Here is a 6,000-nt window from a genome sequence, read left to right as displayed (position 1 = left end):
TAGATTTGCAGTGAAAGAACGTGCAAAGTAGAAATACAAATAATGGGGTGCAAAGGAGCAAAATAAATAAATACAGTAGGGGGAAGTGGTAGTTGTTTGGGCTAAATTATAGATGGGCTATGTACAGGTGCAGTAATCTGTGAGCTGCTCTGACAGCTGGTGCTTAAAGCTAGTGAGGGAGATAAGTGTATCCAGTTTCAAAGATTTTTGTAATTTGTTCCAGTCATTGGGGCGGCAGCGTAGCCTAGTGGTTAGAGCGGTTAGAGCGTTGGACTGGTAACCGGAAGGTTGCGAGTTCAAACCCCCGAGCTGACAAGGTACAAATCTGTCGTTCTGCCCCTGAACAGACAGTTAACCCACTGTTCCCAGGCCATCATTGAAAATAAGAATATGTTCTTAACTGACTTGCCTGGTTAAATAAAGGTAAAATAAAAAAAAATAAAAAAAATGGCAGCAGAGAACTGAAAGGAGAGACGGCCAAAGGAAGAATTGGTTTTGGGGGTGACCAGAGAGATATACCTGCTGGAGCGCGTGCTACAGGTGGGTGCTGCTATGGTAACCAGCGAGCTGAGAGAAGGGGGGACTTTACCTAGCAGGGTCTTGTAGACCTGGAGCCAGTGGGTTTGGCGATGAGTATGAAGCGAGGGCCAGCCAACGAGAGCGTACAGGTCGCAGTGGTGGGTAGTATATGGGGCTTTGGTGACAAAACGGATGGCACTGTGATAGACTGCATCCAATTTATTGAGTAGGGTATTGGAAGCTATTTTGTAAATGACATCGCCGAAGTCAAGGATCGGTAGGTCAGTTTTATGAGGGTATGTTTGGTAGCATGAGTGAAGGATGCTTTGTTGCGAAATAGGAAGCCAATTCTAGATTTAACTTTGGATTGGAGATGTTTGATGTGAGTCTGGAAGGAGAGTTTACAGTCTAATCAGACACCTAGGTATTTGTAGTTGTCCACATATTCAAAGTCAGAACCGTCCAGAGTTGTGATGCTGGACGGGCAGGCAGGTGCAGGCAGCGATCGGTTGAAGAGCATGCATTTAGTTTTACTTTTATTTAAGAGCAGTTGGAGGCCACGGAAGGAGAGTTGTATGGCATTGAAGCTCATCTAGAGGGTTGTTAACACAGTGTCCAAAGAAGGGCCATAAGTATACAGAAGGGTGTCGTCTGCGTAGAGGTGGACTTGGCTTTCGAAGACCTTAGAAAGGCAGGGTAGGATAGATATAGGTCTGTAGCAGTTTGGGTCTAGAGTGTCTCTCCTTTGAAGAGGGGGATGACCGCAGCTTCTCTCCAATCTTTGGGAATCTCAGACGACACGAAAGAGAGGTTGAACAGGCTAGGAATAGGGGTTGCAACAATTTTGGCAGATAATTTTATAAAGAAAGGGTCCAGATTGTCTAGCCCCGCTGATTTGTAGGGGTCCAGATTTTGCAGCTCTTTCAGAACATCAGCTGACTGGATTTGGGAGAAGGAGAAATGGGGAAGGCTTGGGCGAGTTGCTGTGGGGGGTACAGTGCAGTTGACAGGGGTAGGGGTAGCCAGGTGGAAAGCATGGCCACCCGTGGATTTATCAGTGGTGACAGAGTTTCCTATCCTCAGTACAGTGGGCAGCTGGGAGGAGGTGTTCTTATTCTCCATGGACTTTACAGTGTTCCAGGACTTTTTGGAGTTTGTGTTGCAGGAAGCACATTTCTTGAAAAAGCTAGCCTTGTGGCTTTTCTAACTGCCTGTGTATATTGGTTTCTAACTTCCCTGAAAAGTTGCATATCACGGGGGCTGTTCGATGCTAATGCAGAACGCCATAGGATGTTTTTGTGTTGGTTAAGGCCAGTCAGGTCTGGAGAGAACCAAGGGCTATATCTGTTCCTGGTTCTACATTTCTTGAATGGGGCATGCTTATTTAAGATGGTGAGGAAGGCATTTAAAAAAAAACTGGCATTCTCTACTGACGGGTTGAGGTCAATATCCTTCCAGGATACCCGGGCCAGGTCGATTAGAAAGGTCTGCTCGCTGAAGTGTTTCAGGGAGCGTTTGACAGTGATGAGTAGAGGTCGCTTGACCGCTGACCCATAACGGATGCAGGCAATGAGGCAGTGATCGATGAGATCTTGGTTGAAAACAGCAGAGGTCTATTTAGAGGGCAAGTTCGTTAGGATGATATCTATGAGGGTGCCCGTGTTTACGGCTTTGGGGTGATACCTGGTAGGTTCATTGATAATTTGTGTGAGATTGAAGGAATCAAGCTTAGATTGTAGGATGGCTGGGGTGTTAAGCATGTTCCAGTTTAGGTCATCTAGCAGCACGAGCTCTGAAGATAGATGGGGGGCAATCAGTTCACATATAATGTCCAGAGCACAGCTGGGGGCAGAGGGTGGTCTATAGCAGGCGGCAACGGTGAGAGACTTGTTTTTAGAGAGTTGGATTATTAAAAGTAGAAGTTCAAATTATTTTGGTACAGACCTCGATAGTAGGACAGAACTCTGCAGGCTATCTCTGCAGTAGATTGCAACACCGCCCCCTTTGGTCGTTCTATCTTGTCTGAAAATGTTGTAGTTAGGGATGGAGATTTCAGAGTTTTTGGTGGTCTTCCTAAGCTAGGACATCCAGGTTGGCAGAGTGTGCTAAAGCAGTGAATAAAGCAAACTTAGGGAGGAGGCTTCTGATGTTAACATGCATGAAACCAAGGCTATTACGGTTACAGAAGTCATCAAAAGAGAGCGCCTGGGGAATAGGAGTGGAGCTAGGCACTGCAGGGCCTGGATTCACCTCTACATCACCAGAGGAACAGAGGAGGAGTAGGATAAGGGTACGGCTAAAAGCTATGAGAATTGGTCGTCTAGGACGTCCGGTACAGAGAGTAAAAGGAGGTTTCTGGGGGCGATAAAATAGCTTCAAGGTATAATGTACAGACAAAGGTATGGTAGGATGTGAATTCCCTGGAGGTAAACCTAGGCATTGAGTGATGATGATGAGAGAGATATTGTCTCTAGAAACATCATTGGAACTAGGTGATGTCATCGCGTGTGTGGGTGGTGGAACTGAAAGGTTGGATAAGGTATAATGAGCAGGGCTAGAGGCTCTACAGTGAAAATAGCCAATAAACACTAACCAGAACAGCAATGGACAAGGCATATTGACATTACGGAGAGGCATGCTTAGCCGAGTGATCATAAGGGTCCAGTGAGTAGTGAGGTTGGTTGGGGTCACAGCGATTCAGACAGCTAGCCGGGCCATCGGTAGCAAGCTAGCATAGGATGGAGGTCTGTTTTTCCGTCGGTAGATGAATGGGGTTCCGTGTGGTAGAGGGGACCAATCCAATTGGCAAAATATATATAGTTATAGTGACCCAAGAAAATTGACTTACAGTACTATAGTGCCACAAACACCTACTCAAAACCTCACATTTTTCAGCCAGGCATTTTCTTTGCAATTCTCCAACGCAAACACTTCATCTATGAACCTCTGATCAAACACCTAAGCATTGATATTTATGGCTGTATTTGAAAGATTTCTTTCCACAACTGCAGTGCTTAGCAACAATCACATACCAGCCCGAGTAGAAGTCTCTGTGCCTGAGTCTGATACTCTGCTACAATATTTGTAGCCGATGTCCAAACACAGCCACTCCTCCTTGATAATCTCCAAAGAGTCAATTGTGTCTTATACAAAGGCTTCCCTTAGTCCTCACTTCAGATCACTAGGCTAGACTGCAGGAAATCCCCCTTCTATAACAAGCATGCAACATAATTGAATGTGTGACAACTCCCACAGACAAGCACAGGGGAAAGCACTTAATACCTTTAATTGGGTAAATATTGAGTATGAGACCCCTTGGCCATGTCTTGCACATTAGAGCTTATAAAGCCTACAGGTTTGACAACAAGACAGCTAATCACAAGTGCCATTCACCTTCCTGATTATGAATGGCTTTGCCCTGCGCTCATAGTTAGTTCATTGTCCTAGTTCTGCTCCCCACATCCTGCTCAATCAACTCCTTTTCAAGTGACTGACTGGCTGGCTGCAGGAAATAGCCTACAGGATATTCATTAAAGTCATTCTGAGGCTGCACGTATTGCTCTAGCCTAGCATAAGCTTTCATGAACTCAAGTTTCCTCAACATGTTTCATTTAGTCAGTACTGGCGGAATGTGTTAGCAATACGCTGTCAATAAGAATTCAAACGCAGAAATAATGGCTGTGGTAAACACAGGCTTATGAGATCTTATACGTTTTGTTCCATGAGATAATCTTCATAAGCTAGCGTCACTTTTTGTGAATTCTGAAGCATTTATGTCATCAAAAAAAGCACATGAAGCACATAAAGGCTTCATAATTCATAAAGGTCATGTTAACTGACTGATATTATCTCATAGAACAAAACATACACGACATGGCCAAAATTATGCTGTCCTCGGTTGCAACACTGCCTCTGGAAGCCACGTGAGCACAAGAACTGTTCGTCGCGAGCTTCATGAAATGGGTTTCCATGGTCGATCAGCCGCACACAAGCCTAAGATCACCATGTGCAATGCCAAGCGTCGGTGCCAAACCTCACTAATGATCTTGTGGCTGAATGGAAGCAAGTACCCGCCGCAATGTTCCAACATCTATTGAAAAGCCTTCCCAGAAAAGTGGAGGCTGTTATAGCAGCAAAGGGGGGAACCAACTCCATATTAATGCCCATGATTTTGAAATGATATGATTGACGAGAAGATGTCCACATACTTTTGGTCAAGTATTGTATAAGATCTCCAAAGCCTGTATTAACCTCAGACCTTGTTTTCACCATTTATCCCAAAACCCTATTATTTTCCAGTTAATTTTCCCCAGAGGAATAGCTAAACAAACCAGCGGTACCTCATTTCTGTTTTTTAGGACTACAAGTTGGTGAGCTCTATTGGATGAGCTCAGCCTCAGACTCAATTGTCAATCGTTGCTTCACTCTCCCAACTGATGTTTTTGAACGACATATGAATTGTTCTTGTCAACCTCACTTCAAGTTTATATGCTAGAAAAGTCTCTGGCCTTATGATTTGCAACAGATCACAAAATATCTGGCCCGTCAATCATCATGAAATTTCTCTTCTCATGTTTCAGAGTTCAGTGATCCTGGTGTTTTCTGTGCTTTTCCTTTATGTCCACAGTGAGGCTAATATACTGACAGGTCTCAGTGTAGTCGTTTGGAGCAGGGTGTGGCGCTGGAGATGTGGGTAAAACATGCAAAGGTCTCTACAGCAGTTGTGCATGACATCATAGTTGGAAAAGGCCTTGTAGAGAGTCTTGGAGGACAAGCTTGCTCAACATGAATCCTATCCATATAGCTACAAATCCGCTGCTTTTATCAACAGATCTCCAGTTCTGTGACACTAAGGATACAGTGATCTGCATATTTGAGCCTAATTTAACATGGTCAAATTGGAGTGAGATCGTGAACAGGGTCATCGTCGGAGCAGGAGGTCCTGTACAGTAGATGTGAACAGGATCACTTTGACTAACAGAACCTTTGAGTTAAATGTAGTAATCTTGGCAAAATACCGACCGGGCACGTGACCAGGCGTCCTGACCTCCAGGGGGCCCCCATTAATTTTGTTAGTCATTCTCACTCAGATATCATACTAAATGGCATGTCATTACAAAATGTGTAGAATTGCAGGAAATATGTGATATTAATTGCAAAAATTTCTCTCCGCCCCATGGCAAAATGCGTATAATTTCAGAAAAACGTACTTTAAAAAAGGTCCAATGCAGCCATTTTTATTTCAATAGCAAATAATTTCTGGGTAACAATTAAGTACCTGCCTGTGATTATTTAAATTAAAATGGTCAAAAATAGCTTCTTAACAAATAGCAATTTCTCAAGCAAGAATTTAACTAGGACTGTCTGGGAGTGGGGAGGAGAAAACAGAAAATGAGCCGTTATTGGCAGAGAGGTTTGGAACTCTTTCTTATTGGTCTATTAACTAATTTACCACATGGTGATGTCAACATGGAAGGACAA

The sequence above is a fragment of the Oncorhynchus keta genome, chromosome 14 (genome assembly GCF_023373465.1).
Source record: "Oncorhynchus keta strain PuntledgeMale-10-30-2019 chromosome 14, Oket_V2, whole genome shotgun sequence".
NCBI classification, from domain to species: Eukaryota; Metazoa; Chordata; class Actinopteri; order Salmoniformes; family Salmonidae; genus Oncorhynchus; species Oncorhynchus keta.
Note: the sequence above shows the minus strand (reverse complement) of the source record.